The sequence below is a fragment of the Malaclemys terrapin genome, chromosome 3 (assembly GCF_027887155.1).
Source record: "Malaclemys terrapin pileata isolate rMalTer1 chromosome 3, rMalTer1.hap1, whole genome shotgun sequence".
Lineage (NCBI taxonomy): Eukaryota > Metazoa > Chordata > Testudines > Emydidae > Malaclemys > Malaclemys terrapin.
This window is the reverse complement of record NC_071507.1, coordinates 210882-227590: the sequence shown is the minus strand read 5'-3', so window position 1 is coordinate 227590 and position 16709 is coordinate 210882. Positions and strand designations below refer to the sequence as shown.

At 48.4% G+C, this 16709-nt stretch overlaps 1 long non-coding RNA gene across 2 annotated transcripts; it reads left to right on the top strand.

Moving 5' to 3' along the window:
- The first annotated feature begins 13378 nt into the window (after positions 1 to 13378).
- LOC128833569 (uncharacterized) lies at positions 13379 to 14969 on the top strand. Of its 2 annotated transcripts, none has more exons than XR_008444280.1 (3): positions 13379 to 13594; positions 14412 to 14505; positions 14813 to 14969. It is a non-coding gene; the product is annotated as an uncharacterized LOC128833569 (long non-coding RNA). The 2 variants fall into 2 exon arrangements; XR_008444281.1 differs by having other exon boundaries at positions 14409 to 14505.
- The last annotated feature ends 1740 nt before the right edge of the window (positions 14970 to 16709 follow it).

Here is a 16709-nt window from a genome sequence, read left to right as displayed (position 1 = left end):
TATATATGTGGGCTGTAGTCCACGAAAGCTTATGCTCTAATAAATTTGTTAGTCTCTAAGGTGCCACAAGTACTCCTGTTCTTTTTGCACATTATCTTGATTCATAAGGATTTTTGGTTGCTTGTTTACATATTTGCTATGAAATAAATGATTTTTATGTCCTTACATAGTATTTGTAAGCCTTGCCATCAGGATAAGGCTACTGAACTACAAAGATAAACAGGGTAAGGCAGTGAAGTAGTTGTCTACTCCATAACGCCCCCATTGCACACACCACTTACTAGAAAATGGCTATGGGGAAAAAATCCTGTACTTGTTTCCCCATCTGTAAGATGGGGATGAGGACATATTCCTTCCTTTGAAGTGGTGAAGAGCCCTGCCTAGGAGCTACTCAAGCTATTCTGATGATGTTAACACACCACCCCAGTCCTCACACAGATGCCCTTGAAGGCTACTTGTCATGGTGCCGTTAGAAGTATCAAATACTAATTAACATTTACTGGAAAATTTGTTTGTAGTGCAGACTTTCTGTTCAGTGATTCCCAAAAGCTCTAATCTATAAAGACACAAATCTGTCCTTTATTCTACTGGAGCAGTAAAGAGTGTGGCCCTGCTCATGCAAGCCCTGTAGAGGCGCGCAGTGCTAGACGCACACAGGCAATTGGTGGGTGTTTCCGGAGCCAGGGCTGTCCCCAGCACTTGGGGAAAACATGCAGAGAACAGCCTGACAGCCAGCGGTATCATTGCCAGGGACTGCTGGGGCGACACTCCGGGAGTGACTCTGTGCCACGGGCTGGAACCTGCAACCGCCGCTGGAAAGAACCAGGCGGGCATAGGGCGCCGCATATTAACCTGTTCTTCTCGCGTATCCCTCACGGCGCACTAAGAGCATCAGGGCGGGCGCCGCCTGCTCCCCCGACCTTGGGCAAGAGCGGCACCCCACCGAGCCGCAGCCTCTATTGGCCGGAAGTGAGATTGACCTGGTACGTGCTCTAACAGGGCCCCACTGGGAACGTGACCGGAAGTTGCCCTGGCATCACTTAATCGCGTCCCACTGGGAACAACGACTGCAAGTTTATTTGCCTCGGTAAGTGCTCAGCTTGCCCTGGTTCTCCGACGGGGGGAGCTGGCACGGACTCGGGGGAAGAAGCGGGCGGAGACGGATGGGATTAAGACTGGGGGCGCCTGGCGAGGATTGACAGTGGATTGGGGGCCTGGGGTTTACTGCAGCAAGCTGGAGCCCCAACTCCCGTGGTGCACTGGACAGAGCAGGGACACCACTTATATCAGCCGCGGGGCCGCAACTGCTGATGGGAGGTGGAGGCTCTGGATTTAAATTTTATTAGAGAATATTTAAAAAATAAACGATACAGAAAATTTGAAGCGTCAGTTATTGGTCACTGGGGGTAACATACAGCGTATAGGGGTATGTTGGGATTGGGCAGCACACATAGTGTATACACACTGCAATGTCCCCAATGAGGGGTGGGTAACCGGTGGGCGGGATCAGGAAACAGTCGATAAGCGGTGAGGGTCTATCACCCATACGGGAAGTAGAGACAGTCATGGGTATAAGTAAGCGGGCTGGGTAATGGGGATGGGGTGACCCTCACGTGGCGGGATTCAGCTAGGTTTGGTGGGTTCAGGGCTCAGGGGATAGGGTCCAGCAGGGGGTGTGTGTGGGTGCACGATGTCTCCCCGGCTCACTCTCGGTATTGGCAGTGGCCGGTGATGTGCTCGATGTAGATGTCCCGGGACCAACGGATAGTGTCCGAGACCATTAGGCGTCTCATGAACCGTGCGTAATGACGGCCCACCCCACAGGTCCTCAGCACGCGTTCGTTACACGGGTCCCAGGCACCCAGGGCCCCGACGAGCAGAGCGTCGACGTGCACCTCGTAGCCCTTAGTCCGCAGGGTGTCAGCCAGGGGGGCGTATTTTTCAAGCTACTACATCTCCCACAATGCACTGCTCAGCTATGTTTGTAGCGGGGGAAAGTGGTGGTTCCGAGCGGAACCATGCAACAGCCGTCGGTGCCCGAGAGCTACGCCGCCTGCAGAAAGACACGTATAGCCTGCACACGCAGCAGAGAGATGCACACTGTAGCGTGTACTACACGTGGCACACGTGTGTACACACGCACAGTAGAACAATTTGCACGTGTGTATATTGTATAGCATGGACCACACACACACTCTGAGGAATATAGACATTGTGGGATGTGATGGCTATGGCTAGCGAGATTAAGGCCATGTGTTTATACTTGTAAGCAGAGTCAGGATGAGCTCTACCCTGACATCTGGTGGTGAATTATGGCGAGTGTGGAAAAGAACTCCAGGGGCTGATCTTGTTTGCATAGGCACACCCACCCACCTGGTATGAAACAACAGCAACTCAAAGTGGTTACTTTGGCTGGTGTGGGATCCCCAGTTTTCTCTGTTATTGGGACGGGAAGAATAAAGTTTTGTTACCCTGATTCTGTGAATCAAGGCCAGTGAAACTGTTGTATGACAGAAGGACTGAGTGAGTCCTTCACCATTACCTAAGTAGCGCTTGCTTGACAAGGGGCATGGGTTACAAAACCCAGTGAATTGAGAGAGGAGGGGGACTGGTATTTGTACCTGATGGTATGGGCCCCTCTCTGAGGGGTTGAAACACCAATTGCACTACCTCCTCTCTCCACTGTTGAATATCAGAGCTAACTTTGATTCATGAGTGGAATTCACTTTGGGTCAATGGTACACTAGCACTGGGGCTCCCCTACTGAGAGCTGAGGCTGTGTTAACTAGTGGGGGAGCCTGATGCTATATTGTGAAGTGGCTGGCAGAGCAGCTAGCAGAGTGGAGCCTTGTGGGGATGGTTGGAGTGGAGCTGAGCGACTCATAGGTTGGTGAGCGGAGTGGAGCCTTGTGGGAGCGGCCCAAGGGACGGCTGAAGTGGAGCAGAGCTGAGAGGCTCACAGGTCAGTGAGCAGAGTGGAGCAGCTGCCAGAGCAGTTCGTGGGATGGCAGGAGCAGCTCACGGGGCAGCTGGTGGAGTGGAGCGGCTCGTGGTGAAGGCTGTGGTGGAACCCTGTCAGCCTTGGATCACGTAAGGTGCCCCTTAACACCCTGTGTGCCCCCCCGAACTCTGGGGCTGCACTGACCAGGGTCAGAGACTTTGGAGGGTTGTTGGACTTTTGGGACTTTGGTGATCCTTGGGTTGCTGGTTTCAAGAACCCAAGGGAAAGGACACAGCCCAACTTGCTGGGGTGGGTTTTTTTCCTCATGATTTGTGTTATGAATCTTGTTTGTGGTGTTTTTCCAATTAAACATTTTCTGTTACACTCAGACTCCGGGCTTGCGAGAGGGGAAGTATTGCCTCTTAGAAAAACAACAAGGAGTCTGGTGGCACCTTAAAGACTAACAGATTTATTTGGGCATAAGCTTTCTTGAGTAAAAACCTCACTTCTTCGGATGCACCCGAAGAAGTGAGGTTTTTACTCACGAAAGCTTATGCCCAAATAAATCTGTTAGTCTTTAAGGTGCCACCAGACTCCTTGTTGTTTTTGTAGATACAGACTAACACGGCTACCCCCTGATACTTGCCTCTTACAGGCACCCAGGGGGTGGTATGTAATTGTCCCAGGTCACTGGGTGGGGGCTCGAGCCAGTTTTGCATTGCATTATTGAAACGGAACCCCTAGATACAGAACCCGGCCCTTGTTGCTGCCAACTTAGATGGGCAGAAGGGTTACATACTGTTAAGATGGCAGGCTGTTGCATTCTGAACCAACTAGAGCTTTTTTCATAGTTAATTTTTACAGCCCAAGGCCTGTTGTTTTGTATTCATCAAGCCTGGAGGTTATGCTGCAAATCAGAGTGTTGTGAAAGGAATAGAGTACCTCCCAGTGCTGTGGGTTAACTGGTGTGCAGCAGTATTTCTGGAGACTCATGGCTTCTTGTTTTACAAATAGTGGAAGAGCATTTGCAAAGTCCGATTACCATTGAAGTTTATGTTTATGCTGAACTGCATAGATTCTAATGAAGTGCCTGCTTTGATTTACTGCAAAAAAAAAAAAAAACTTCATTAACGCAGAGTTACGGTTGCCTGGAGGTAGCTTGTGCCTTTCCAGAATGTCAAGCCCAGCAAAACTCAAACCTCTGAAAATCAGGAAATACAGAGTTAATGCACATGCCAGGGCAATCTTAACTCTTCCTCCCTTGAGCTGGCAATAGCTGCTAGGAATTATCTGCATTCACTCCAGCTGCATTCACAGTATTAGGTGTAGATGTACTGAATGGTGCAGGCATTAGATGAAGCAGCTTGGTAGAGATTTCATTGTGCTATGATAGGGTTACCATATCTAACAAATAAAAAAGGAGGACCCTCCACGGGCCCTGGCCCCGCCCATTTCCCCACCCCCCAGCCCTGCCCCAACTCCGCCCCTTCCCTGCCCTAACTCTGCCCCCTCCTCCCTCCCACTCCCAGCCACGCGGAAAGGGCTGTCCGAGCGCTACTGGCTTCACGGTTTGCCGGGCAGCCCCCAGACCCTGCGCCCCCGACCCGTGCTTCCCCAGCGCAGCTGGAGCCCGGGAGGGGAAGCGCCCAGCCGGGGGTGCAGGGTCTGGAGACTGCCCGGCAAACCGTGAAGCCGGTAGCGCTCGGGCTTCGGGCAGCCCCCTTGCCTCCGGCCGGGCACTTCCCCTCCCGGGCTCCGGCGGCGCAGGGTCCGGAGGTATGGGGGCTGCCCAAAGCCCGTAGCGCTCGACTCATAAACAGAGCCAAAGAGTCGGGGAGGAGCAGAGCCGCCACGGCCAGAGGCTCTGCTCCTCCCCTGACTCTTCGGCTCTGTTTAAGAGCCGAGCTGCCCCAGCGCTACCGGCTTCGGGCAGCCCCCATGCCTCCGGACCCTGCACCGCCGGAGCCCGGGAGGGGAAGTGCCCGGCTGGCGGCTGGGGTACGGAGGCAAGGGGGCTGCCTGAAGCCCATAGCGCTCGGGCAGTTCGGCTCTTAAACAGAGCCAAAGAGTCGGGAGGAGCAGAGCAGCCGCGGGAGGGGAAGTGCCTGGCCGGCATTTTCCCGGACATGTTCGGCTTTTTGGCAATTCCCCCCGGTCGGGGGTTTGAGTGCCGAAAAGCCGGACATGTCCGGGAAAAAGAGGACGTATGGTAACCCTATGCTATGAGCACGTATGGGGATTAGTTTGAATGTGAGATCTGGGTCTGAGGTGCCTGCCTTCACCCACGCACATTTAATAAAAGGAAAGAAGTGTACATGTATGTTGAAGGATCCATTATGCATAATTTCAGCAGTGAGTTGTGGAGGTTGTCAGTAGCCGGGCACATGGGTGTTCTTACCATGAGGGTTGACAGCATTATGTGTGTTTAATGATGAGTAAGTGAAAGTATCATTTTAGATGGAATCTTATGAGTAATGGTGAAAGGGATGTAAATTTTAACAAGTGTGGGGTTGCTTTTGGGGAGTAGGCTCAGTGTCTGTGTTTAGAACATGGATAGGGTTGGGTTTAGGGTCAGGGTTGGGTTGGGGATAGGGTTGTTAGGATTGGGGGTAGGGTAGGGTAAGGGTTAGGAGGATAGGGTGGGGGTGAGGTTAGGGTAGGGTGAGGGGGTCAGAGTTCTGAATACAGTCCCCTCTGGGAATAGGGGGGTGTGTCCTGAATACTGTCCCCTCCAGAAAGAAGGGGTGACTCATTCATAGTAGTCCTCCTGAGAACAAGAGGTGTGTCCTGCATACTGTCCCTTCTGGGAACATGCGACGAGGGGTGTCCTTTGAATATTGTCCCCTGCAGAAACAAGGGGTGTGTCATGAATAGTACTCCTCCTGGGAACAAGGGGTGTGCACTGACTACTGTCCCGTCTGGGAACAAGGGATGTGTTCTGAATACTGTCCCCTCTGGAAACATGGGGTGTGTGCTGAATAGTGTCCCGTTTGGGAACATGAGATGGGTTTTGAATACCCTGCCCTCCGGAAACAAGGGGTGTGTCATGAATACTGTCTCCTCTGGAAACAAGGGGTATCCCCTGAATATTGTCCCCTGCAGAAACAAGGGGTGTGTCATCAATAGCACTCCTCCTGGGAACAAGGGGTGTGCGCTGAATACTGTCCCCTCTGGAAACAAGGGGTGTGTCATAGTACTTCTCGTGGAAACAAGAGGTGTGTCACAAATTTTGTCCCAACTGGAAACAAGAGGTATGTCATCAATAGCACTCCTCCTGGGAACAAGAGGTGTGTCCTGAATATTGTCCCCTCTGGAAACAGCAGGTGTGACATGAATACTGTCCCCCCAGAAACAAGGTGTGCAGTAGCAATAGCACTCCTCCCGGGAACAAGGGGGTGTGTCCTGAATAGTGTTCCCTCCGGAAACAAGAGTTGTGTCCTGTATACTGTCCACTCCAGAAACAAGAGGTGTGTAATGAATACTGACCCTACATAAACAAGAGGTGTGTCATCAACAGTATTCCTTATGGGAACACGAGGTGTGTCCTGACTATTGTCCTGTTGAGAAACAAGGGTGTTTCTCGCCTTTATGGCTTGTAGAAAGTAATATTAAAAACGATGGGGCATGGCTCCCTGGTGCCCTCCTCTGTTCCAGTGCCCCTGCTCTTGCCCCCTCCCCACACTTGGAGCAGCCCCTGGCCAAGCTGGTCCTGGGAACCTCTTGTCTGCTGTGCAGAGGGCAGGGGCTGATGTTGAGGTGTCACAATCCCCCTGCCTTTGTACCTGGTCTCTGCTGAGCTGGGTGTGTGTGTGTGGGGCTGGCACGAGTCTGTGATATTACCTCTGGGTCATTAGTGGGAGATGCTGAGTGCTGCTGATGGACTGAACAAGCCTTCTGATTAGTGAGGTCTCTGCTTAAAGTGAGAGTGTGCTGTCTCTCACTCCCGGAACACACACAGCCTCTCTCTCACATACACGCTTGTACTGTTGTTGTTATAACTTCCATTGAAAGAATAAAATTGCAGTGACTATATGTGCATGGAGCATTTCAAAGTTTAAGGATTACAGTGCTGTTAGTTTATTTTTTTCTGTGATCTATGCATTTTATAATTTTACTACTCAAAGAATTAAAGTTAAGGTAGAAATGAGTTCTAAAATGCCTAACCTGTCCTGGCTGGAATAATTGTCATTCATTATTTAAAATAATAATGATAAAGCACAATATGATGATAAAAGTCAGTCAAATAATAGTATCCTGCTAGAACATAAATTCTGCTTCTACTCACAATTTTAGACACTGCAGCTGAAGGTTGCTTATTTTCAAATTGTTAAGTTATTTTACAGATATCACCAAAAATACACTTGTATGAAAATAAATGTGGTTCCATGTATGATACTAATAGCCATGATGGAATCAAATGTTAGTGAGTCATGTACATGATTTTGATTGGTAAACATAAATGCAAAAATATTTAGAGGAATGAATTTCCTTTCTTAATAGAAGAGAAAACAACACATTAATCGTGGATTTTTTTTTAGTGAATGGTTTTTTCATTGCGCTAAAAAGCATTTACTTAATTTTGACTAGATAATGGCAGTAACACAGTGTGTGTGTGTTAAATAAACTCTGCTTAAAATCCTGTTTATTTTCTCATTTGTATATATCTGTACTAAAGATAGTGTACAAAATATCAAAGTTGTGTTTCTGATATGTGTGTTAAAGCTCTAGGATGGACACCCTGAGGCTTGGGAGTGGGAATGTCTTGCTGTATTATCTCCTGATTGTTCTAAACTTACATATATACAAACTCCAATTAAAGCCACATTTTCCGTTTATATTTTTTTATTTGTTTTAAAATATAAGAATTAAGATTTAGTTGACAGGTGTACTGTATCTAAGTTATTATGTGCAAGAAACTTGGAGATTTCAGGTGCTCAAATAGCCCCAGGAATCATTATTAAAATTGCCTTCCCCCTAAATACGAAATGTTGCCTCTGGTGAGCCACAAGTGGCCAGAAGGCCGTGGGCTCTGGCAAGTTGCAACCCCCGTGTGACAGCATGAAGTCGGCTTTGAGCTGCATGATGAGTGCCAGGCACCAAAAGCTGCAGCAGCAGTGGATGTATAAGGGTGGCAATATGCTATGTGACCCTTATGTCTGCGATGCTGCTGGGGGTGGTGGCATTGCCTTAAGACAGAGGTGCGCAAACTACGGCCCGTGGGCCACATCCAGGCCATGGGACCCTCCTGCCTGGTCCCTGAGCTCCTGGCCTGGGAGGCTAGCCCCGGCCCCTCCCCTGCTGTCCCCCCTCCCCCACAGCCTCAGCTTGCCCTACTGCTGGTACAATGCTCTGGGTGGCGGGGCTGCAAGCTCCTCGGGCAGCGCCGCTGCAGAGCCCGACCTGACCCAGTGCTCTGTGCTGTGCGGTGTGTGGGTGTAGCGCCGCCAGCCACTGGTGCTCCAGGCAGCACGGTAAGGGGGCAGGGAGCAGGGGGGTTGGATAGAGGACAGGGGAGTTCGGGGTGGTGGGCAGGGGTGTGGATAGGGGTCAGAGCGGTCAGAGGATGGGGAACAGGTGGGTTGAATGGGGGCAGGTGTCTGGGGGGGCAGTCAAGGGACAGGGAAAAGGGGTGATTGGATGGGGCAAAGGTCCGGGGGGCAGTCAGGAAGGAGGGGGGGGTTGGATGGGTCAGTGGGGGGGAGTCAGGGACAGGGTTTCCAGGTGCGGTCAAGGGGCAAGAAGTAGCGGGGGTGGATAGGTGGTGGGGGCCGGGCCACACACCCCTCCCCTAACCGGCCCTCCATACAATTTCCAAAACCCAATGTGGCCCTCAGGCCAAAAAGTTTGCCCATCCCTGCCTTAAGAGCTGGGTGCCTACCTGGCAGCCAGTGCTCTCTGGCTGCCCACACAGTGCTTAATTTGTGCCACGGCTGAGCTCTGTGACCTTTGTCTATGTAAATTAAGCACTCGGAGGAGGCAGAGGGGCGTGCAGGGGAGAGGGGGGAGGTAGCCCGGGGGCAAAGTACAAATTTGCACAGGTTGCCATTTTCTCTAAAGTTGGTCATGGGGATGGTGCAGTGTCTCTGGCCTGTGTCAGCTGCCCGGGCAGCTTGACAGGGAGTGACACTGCCCTCCGTCTTCAGCGTGAGGCTGTAGGTATGCCCTAGAGCACCAGCAAAGTATCTTTCCATTACCCCCCAAATACCGTCTCACAGTACAAACAAATCCCTCCAGCACCGTTGAGATACCTCTTTCAGCAGCCCCCAACTGCGCCTACTGTGGAATCCCCTCTTCCGTCTAGCATTTTCTTTTTAGGAACCTAAAATATGGTAATTATAGCATTACCTGGTGATAGAGTTTGTTTTCTATAAATTTATATTGTAAGAAGGAAGGCCAATTAATACATCAAGATGAACAGTCTTCGCTGCTGCTAAGCTAGGAATGAACTAAAGAGTTTCTGTGTCGCCTGAGTCTGTATTTATAGCTGCCTTTGGCTTCTAAGGCATGCTGGGAAATGAAGGGGGTGGAGCTTAGGCACTATATAAGCTGGGGTCTTGGCCCAGGAAGTCATTCAGCTTTGTGTTGGTCCAAAGAGATGTGCATAGGTGCTTGTATGGGTGTTTATAGTCATGGTGGGTATTGATATGGGGTAATAATGACATGTATTTGGGGTTAATGTACTGTTTTTCTGTCCTTATTTCTGTGTAATGTGCTTTTTTTTCATTTGAGGTTGTTCATAGTGTGTTTGATTTATGTGTTATCATTTGTATTTTCATTGTGGGTTGTTTTTGATAGAGCTTCTGTTAAACACACATATCTAGTACTGGTAGCATATCCATGGTGTTGGACTGTTGTAGAAGCATAGCAGTTTTCTGTTTGGGTTAGGTGGGGACTGGTCTGAGGAGATGGCTCTTTGAGCTCTGGTCAAGTGAAAAATTCTTTAAGTAAGAGTTTCTTCTTTTAACCTTCTGTATTTTCTCCTACTCAGTTGTCTGGAGCCCTGTGAGTAGAGTTTATAAACCATATTTGCAGTCAAGCTTTCTTTATATTTGCAGCTGTGTCCAGCTCCGGTGTCGAGTCGTATTGTGACATGAAGAGTTGTGAATATTTTTCTCTTCGTCCGTCATGCTGGTGCTGTATGTTTGTGAGTGATTTCAATGTATGGGGGTGAAGGCCTATCTACTGAGGCGAAGGGGATCTTGAGAGAGGGAGCTCCTGTCCAATTTCCAAAGATAAGTATATGCCAAAGGGTTCAATGATCAGAAGCATTTGTGATGTTGAGCCTCTTTCTTTACTTATGGGAGTTCTCTAAACTCTTCCCATTCTTAATGGGCCTGTGAGGGGTGGGCGGGAGCTGATTATACAGAGATTTTTTGCTGGCAGAGTGACCTGTCTGTAACTAGAGATGCTCCGTTCTCAGTTCTTCTCTCTTACACAGCACTGGGTTTGCATCACAGATCACCACTTTATCTTTGTGTTCTCCTCTACCTGGTTGTGGTTTTCTGAGGAGGATGTGAGCATCCTAGTTAGCGATGGGCCCCTGTGGTGTAGGGAAAGGGGGAGGCCACAAGTATGTAGAAGCATAGCCATTTTCTGTGTGGATGAGTGTTTGGGGTGGGGTTCTCTGAGGGGGCTCTATTGTGTAGTAGATATTCCTTGTCTTCAGGAAGCAGTATGCTGGTGAGGTCATCGTTCATTCCTTGTAGTTGGGCGCTTTGTGAGTAGGTTTTCAGTCAAGCTTTGTTTGTATTTGCAGATGCTTCCAGATCCAGTACTGTGTCGCTTCATTCCATGGAGGGTCGTGACTAGTTCTGTCTTCGTCTGTCACGGCATAGCTGTACGTCAGTGCTGGATGGATGCCAACGTATGGGAGCGAAGGCCTGTGTGGAAAGGAAAAGAAGATCTTGAGAGCGGGAGTGGCTGTCAAAGCTAAGTATCTGCTGAAGCGTTCGATGGTCAGAAGTATTTGTGCTGTTGAGGCTCCTTGTTTAGGGATGGGAGTCTTCTAAACTCTGCCTGTTCTTAATGGGCACGTGAGGGGTGGGTGGGAGCTTGTTGTATGGAGGGAGCATGTGTTTCCCCTGAGGAAAGGTTGATTGCTGTCAGAGTGACCTGTCTGTAACTAGAGATGCTCCGTTCTCAGTTATCCCCACTTACACAGCACTGGGTTTGCATGACAGGTCACCAGTTCATCCTTTGTCCATCTTCTACATGGTTGTGGTTTTCCAAGGAGGATATGAGCATCCTAGTTAGCGATGGGCCCCTGTTGTGTTGGGACATGGGGAGGGCCAGCAATATGTGGATGAGAGTGTCTGGGGTGGGTGTGCCCTTCTCTGAGGGGGTGTAATGTGTAGTAGATATTCCTTGTCTTCAGGAAGCAGTATGCAGGTGAGGTCATCGTTCATACCTTGTAGTTGGGTGCTTTGTGAGTAGGTTTTCAGTCAACTTTGTTTGTATTTGCAGATGCTTCCAGTTCTAGTCCTGCATCGCTTCGTTCTGTGGAGGGTCGTGACTAGTTCTGTCTTCGTCTGTGACGGCATAGCTGTATGTCGGTGCTGGATGGATGCCAATGTATGGGAGCGAAGGCCTGTGTGGAAAGGAAAAGAAGATCTTGAGAGCGGGAGTGGCTGTCAAAGCTAAGTATCTGCTGAAGCGTTCGATGGTCAGAAGTATTTGTGCTGTTGAGGCTCCTTGTTTAGGGATGGGAGTCTTCTAAACTCTGCCTGTTCTTAATGGGCACGTGAGGGGTGGGTGGGAGCTTGTTGTATGGAGGGAGCGTGTGTTTCCCCTGAGGAAAGGTTGATTGCTGTCAGAGTGACCTGTCTGTAACTAGAGATGCTCCGTTCTCAGTTATCCTCTCTTACACAGCACTGGGTTTGCATGACAGGTCACCACTTCATCCTTCTTTTCTCCTCTGCTGGGTGTTGGTTTGCTGAGGAGGACGTGAGCATCCTAGTTAGCGATGGGCCCCTGTTGTGGTGGGACACAGGGAGGGCCAGCAATATGTGGATGAGAGTGTCTGGGGTGGGTGTGTGCTTCTCTGAGGGGGGTGTAATGTGTAGTAAATATTCCTTCTCTTCAGGAAGCAGTATGCAGATGAGGTCATCTTTCATACCTTGTAGTTGGGTGCTTTGTGAGTAGTTTTTCAGTCAAGCTTTGTTTGTATTTGCAGATGCTTCCAGATCCAGTACCGTGTCGCTTCATTCCATGGAGGGTCGTGACTAGTTCTGTCTTCGTCTGTCATGGCATAGCTGTATGTCGATGCTGGCTGGATGCCAACGTATGGGAGCAAAGGCCCGTGTAGAAAGGAAAAGATCTTGAGAGTGGGCGTGGCTGTCAAAGTTAAGTATCTGCCCAAGGGTTTGTTGGTCAGAAGTATTTGTGCTCTTGAGGCTTCTTGTTTATGGATGGGAGTCCTCTAAACTCTGCTCATTCTTAATGGTCATGTGAGGGAGCTCACTGTATGAATGGAGTGTGTTTCCCCTGGAGGAATGCTGATTTCTGGCAGATTTTCCTAACTAGAGATGCTCTGTTCTCAGTTCTTCTCTCTTACATGGCACTGGGTTTGCATGACAGGTCACCACTTCATCCTTTGTCCATCTTCTAAATGGTTGTGGTTTTCCGAGGAGGATGTGAGCATCCTAGTTAGCGATGCCTCCCTGTGGCAGAGGGAAAGGGGGAGGGCTACCAGTATTTTAGAAGCGTAGCCATTTTCCATGTGGATGAAAGTGTTCTCTGAGGGGGGGGGGTGTAATATGTAGTAGGTGTTCCCTCTCAAGGAAGCAGTATGCAGGTGAGGTTATCTTTCATATTGTGTAGTTGGGAGCTTTGCGAGTAGGTTTTCAGTCAAGCTTTGTATTTGCAGATGCGTCCATATCTGGTACTGCGTCACCTCGTTCTGTGGAGGGTTGTGACCACTTCTATCTTCGTCTGCCACGGCATAGATGTATGTCTGTGCTGAATGGATGCCAATGTATGGGAGCGAAAGCCTGTGTGAAAAGGAGATTGGGAGCGGCCATCAAAGTTAAGTATCTGCCTAAGGGTTTGATGGTCAGAAGTATTTGTGCTGTTGAGTCTTCTTTAGGGATGGGAGTCCTCTAAACTCTGCTCATTCTTAACGGGTGTGTGAGGGAGCTCATTGTATGGTGGGAGTGTACATTTCCCCTGTAACTAGAGATGCTCCATTCTCAGTTCTTCTCTCTTACATGGCACTGGGTTTGCATCACTGGTCACCACTACCTTGTTTGTCTGTCTTCTATTGGGTGTTGGTTTTCCGAGGAGGATGTCAGCATCCTAGTTACTGATGGGGGGAGGGGAAGGGGGAGCTGTCATTGTGGGAAAGTATTGAGTAATTGTGTAAATTGTGAGTGTTTTGCATATTCATTTTAACTGTATAGAAGTAGTTGGTTGCTGCTTCATTGTAGGTATGGATGTGCTGGGACTCTTTTGGGGTGTTGAATAGGTCAGTTTAGCAAAGGGAGTGTGGTATTGTGCTGCTGTGGCATTTAGCAATCATGTGGCATTTATTGTTTGTGTGCCACAGGGGGATCTGAGTCCAGAACTGAGGGAATGGGCTGTGGCAAGTGCTTGGTTTACATGGTTCTTGGTAATGGTGGTGCCAGTCGGAGCAGAGGAACTGCTTGCATCCATGAGGTAAGTGTTAAGTTAGAGCTTTTAGTGCACTATTGGGAGTGTGGTCTTTGCTGGGTTAGGTGAGGTGGGCTTATTATGAATGGGTTCTTCACCAGTTTTTTGTGTGTGAGACAACAGGTGGAGAAGACAACATTTGGGTTAAGTTGTTGTTCTCTAGAAGATGGTTGGACTTAGGTGGGTGGCTAGTGAAGGTGTTGTCATGTGTGTCCTAAAAGGTTGAGTATTTTTCCTTTAATATATTGCAGATGTGTGATATTGGTGTGGAGATGTGTTGATATCCTTTGGGCAAGGGGTAGTGGTGGGGAGGGGAGTGTGAAAAATATGTAATGGAACTGAGAGTTGCAATACTAGGGAGGGGGAAGGGATCTCATGACCTGTGATTCCTGTGTTACTGTAGATGGTTTGTTGAAGAAATAGGGTGGGATGTGTTGCATCATCTGTGGGTTTGATGGTGACTACTTGTTGAATCATTATTTTGTGTTTGCAGGTACTTAAAAGGCTTTGGGAGGTGCGGGTTATGAAAGAATGTTGTGCGAGGTGTGTGTAAGTACTTTTATGGTGTGAAGCCCTGGTGATGGGAATGTATTCTCTTTCTCTACTCACCATTGGTGTTTTCTGAGGAAGTGAGCATTTTAGTTAGGCACGATGATCAGAATGATAAATGCAAGGGAAAGGGGCAGTAGTGTAGTGTGGAAAGAATGTGCTTCCACACCACATTGCTAAATTTCCTTCAAAAAAGAGGAGGAGCAAAGTGTGATAGCAGTGTGTGGCAATATGATTTTACTTTTTGGGTTGTCTTGTGCTTAATGAGAAGCAGTGGAGGATCAGTCTTGCCTGTTCATGAGATGAAGTGGAAATTGACACAAGTTTGGATATGAGATAGATGTGAGGCCAGATCTGGTGGAAAAAGAGTGAGTATTTTTCTGTATTGTGTGGTGTGGTATCGTGTGGTGTTCTTTTAAAAGTATTGCTCGTATGTGGTGCATATATGTGGATGCAAATGTTGGGGTGCTAGTGTTGGTATCCTGTAAAAGAAGGTGTCGTAGTGTATGCAGGTGGTGCATTTATTTGTGTGTGGGAGGGGGGGGGATAGAAAAGAGTCATGCTGAAATAGGTGCTGGTTGCATAATTGCAGATGGTTTGAGATAGTCTTCACGGTGTCTGGTGTGCACTGTGAGTGTTGTTAAATTTATTTGTCATCGTCGGTTCTGTGTGAAGATGGGGGTCCAATTCTTCAAAGAACCAGTGAAGTTGAAGTATGCCTGTGGGGGACATGAAGAACTTGTTTCCTGAAATGGAAGTTAGCATGATGTCAAGTTTGCAAGTTAAGTATGGTTATTGATCATGGTTTTTTGTTGGTCCGTTTGATGTTGGAGATGGGAAATGTGTTTCACTGGGTGCACGTCAATGGGAATCACATGTGCTTTTGTGTGTGTTTTAGAAACTGAGATGTTTAGTATTTGTTCTATGGCTGTTGAACGTGTGAAATTTTTTTCTCATTCTTATAGGAAGCTATTTTCACCTGTGCAGTCAGAAGGTATCAGTGTCACTGGAGAAGACTTTTGTGTGCTTCGTTTGGAAGAATCTGGCTTAGATTGTGTATATTTTTGGGTTGTGATGTGAAGTATCGTCTGTTTGATGGCTAGAATGTAATAGAGCAGCGGGGCTGGTGTCACTGTGTTCTGGTAGATACCAGAGCTACTGATGACAATGCCATTTAATGATATTTCTGCAATCCCAGTTTGAGAGGTTGGGTTCATTTGTTTAGTCAGTTACGTGAAGTAGTTCCTGTAATTACTTGCACAAAATTAAACCACTCCTTTCAAAAGAAAGTTAGTTTGCCTTAGAATGTTCTAGCCATCAAAGTTGCAAGAGGACACTGTTATGGGTTGGGCAGTCTGAAGCGTTTGTCAATTGTTTTCAGATTGTTGCGTATGTTGTATTTGTAGAACTGTAACGTATAGCTTGGGTTGTGGTTGGATGACTACTTTTAGCACACTATAACATAGATGACAAATCACTGCAGTGACTTAGAAACCATTGTGCCGTGCCGTCAAACAGCGTCAATTTGTCAGCCTTTTGGCTGTTTCGCTGCACTGCACAATGGTTGTGACTGTCCTGGACAGTCTTTGACTTAACTGTTTGTAGGTGGAGGTGCTGTAGAGAGAATGCTGGCCAGTTGCTAAGTGAGGTATGATCAAGCCCCTTTCCCACCTCTCACAATACATGCAAGGTTTTGTACAGGTTTTGAAGTATATGGAAACGAAAAGCCAGTGTTGCTTTGTGTTATGATGATATGAATCACCATATACCAAATGTATGTGAAATAATATATTGTCACTGAATCTTTGTACAGTACTGTACAGTCTAGACTGTTCATGTAATAGATTCCTTGCCTGGCAACACATTGAATAGTCTGCTATATTAAAGCATTCAACAAAAAATCCATCTCCCTGTCTTTTGGTGTGGTTGTTGTTTTTTTTTTTTTTTCTGATCTCAGAGTATTTGTGGGACATGTGTGCCTACATGTCCCAGCCAAAGAGAGGGTGCCCCCAATGTGCTGAAATGGCAGGGGTGTGGGTGGGTGAGGGTTTAGGGTGAGGGGTTGGGTGAGGGTTAGGTTTAGGGTTAGGTTAGGGACCCATAAAGCATTTTGGTTGGCAAGGAATGGACCTTGATCCTTGTTTACAGGGAGGTCCTTTTACCGGGCACCTGAAGGGGGATTAATCCTGTGAGGAGAAGTGTCGAACCCGATCCCTCGGTAAAGGGGTGCGGTGTGTGCAGCCGTTGGCCGTGGCTTTTTCTTACCTTTTCCTGCAGTTTCTTTGGTGCTTGTGTCGTCTTGTTCATTTTGTCCTTTGAGTTGCTAGAAAGAGAGAGGTGAAGCGGGTTAGGTGTGGCTCAGTAGAGAGCACGTGTACAAGGTAGATTCAGATGACATTGGCAAGGTACTCGGCCCTGCCGGAAATTACCCCAATTCCTCCTTTTCGGCACCGATCTCTTTCAGAGCGCAGGAGAGCTTGCGGCAGAAGGCGGGTCCAGATGGATGCAGAGGACGGGGGCTTTGACTTGGCTGAGTGCGTGAGTGAGGAGGGCACGGGACAGCTACTAGGAC